Genomic DNA, 1193 nt, shown 5'->3' with positions numbered 1-1193 from the left:
CCCTTCAATTCTGGAGGTTCTACAGCTACGAGATTAGGGCCAAAGGCTACAATATGGGACTACCGGGAGGGTTGGGACAGCCAAGACCCCCGCCCTGTGCAGGTCCGGCAGCCCCGTGCTAAGCCCCTCCCCCACCCGCCGCTGCCCCATCATGGAGATAGAGGCCATCAAGGCCTCAGTGGCCCCCAGGGACCACGGGCACACACCCGCAACACTGCGCCCCAGTACAGCCCCCACCTTGCCCCCCAAAGCTCCCCGTCCCCCTAAAGCCTCCGCCACGCCTCAGGAACTGACCCAGCATATTGCACGCACACACCAAAATGCCCTGCTGTAATGTCACTTCCGCTTCTGCAAGCCGCCTTAAAGGGCCAGACAACAGCAGCACAGAAAACAACTAGGAAAATGCAGGTAAATGTGTAAGGCTTGTTGGCTGGAGCGATAGCACAGTGGATAGGGCATTTGCCTTGCATGCAGCTGACCCAGGTTCAATCATCTGCATTCTATATGGTCCCCAAAGCAGTACCAGGAGTGCAGAAGAGCCGGGGAAATCCGTGAGCACCGCTGGGTATGACCCCCCCACCAAAAAAATGATAAGTGTACTGCAAGTGGAATGGGCTCACATTAAGGAGTGGAGAAGTGGTAGCAAGAGTGTTCAGTCACAAAGTGGGCATCTGGAGAAAGAAGTTTCCCGATCCTGTATTGCATAGTGACTCTGAAGCCAGCCCTGGAGATGCAGAGAGGAACTGATCTAGTAACAACCCAGACTGCCAGAGAGACACTAGAACAGGAGGAAAGGCTTCTACCCCTTAACAATATGAGAGCAATGGACTCATGTCTACAAGAAAAACCCAAGGAGGCAGTTTCAGATACAATATTTCAAACCAACAATGGCCTGAGGGATAGTATAGTGGTTTGGGCACTTGACTTGAATTCGGTCAACCTGATATCAGTCCCTGACATCCCCAATAGTGGCCTGGCACCACCAGGAGAAATCCGTAAGAACTTTTAGATTTCCCCCAAAGCGAAAATAGATAATTAAGTACATAAAACAAAGCATACAGAACAACCCCCAGCATGGAGGCATACATGGGGCTAAAAGGCAACAAACCACACTGGTCCATTTGTAGACTGGCTTGGCCTTTTGAACAGATCTACATGGTGTTTACCATTTTGGTATATAATAGATTGTTAGG

Source organism: Sorex fumeus, unplaced genomic scaffold (assembly GCF_029834395.1).
Source record: "Sorex fumeus unplaced genomic scaffold, SorFum_2.1 ptg000134l, whole genome shotgun sequence".
Lineage (NCBI taxonomy): Eukaryota > Metazoa > Chordata > Mammalia > Eulipotyphla > Soricidae > Sorex > Sorex fumeus.
This window is presented reverse-complemented; position numbering follows the sequence as displayed.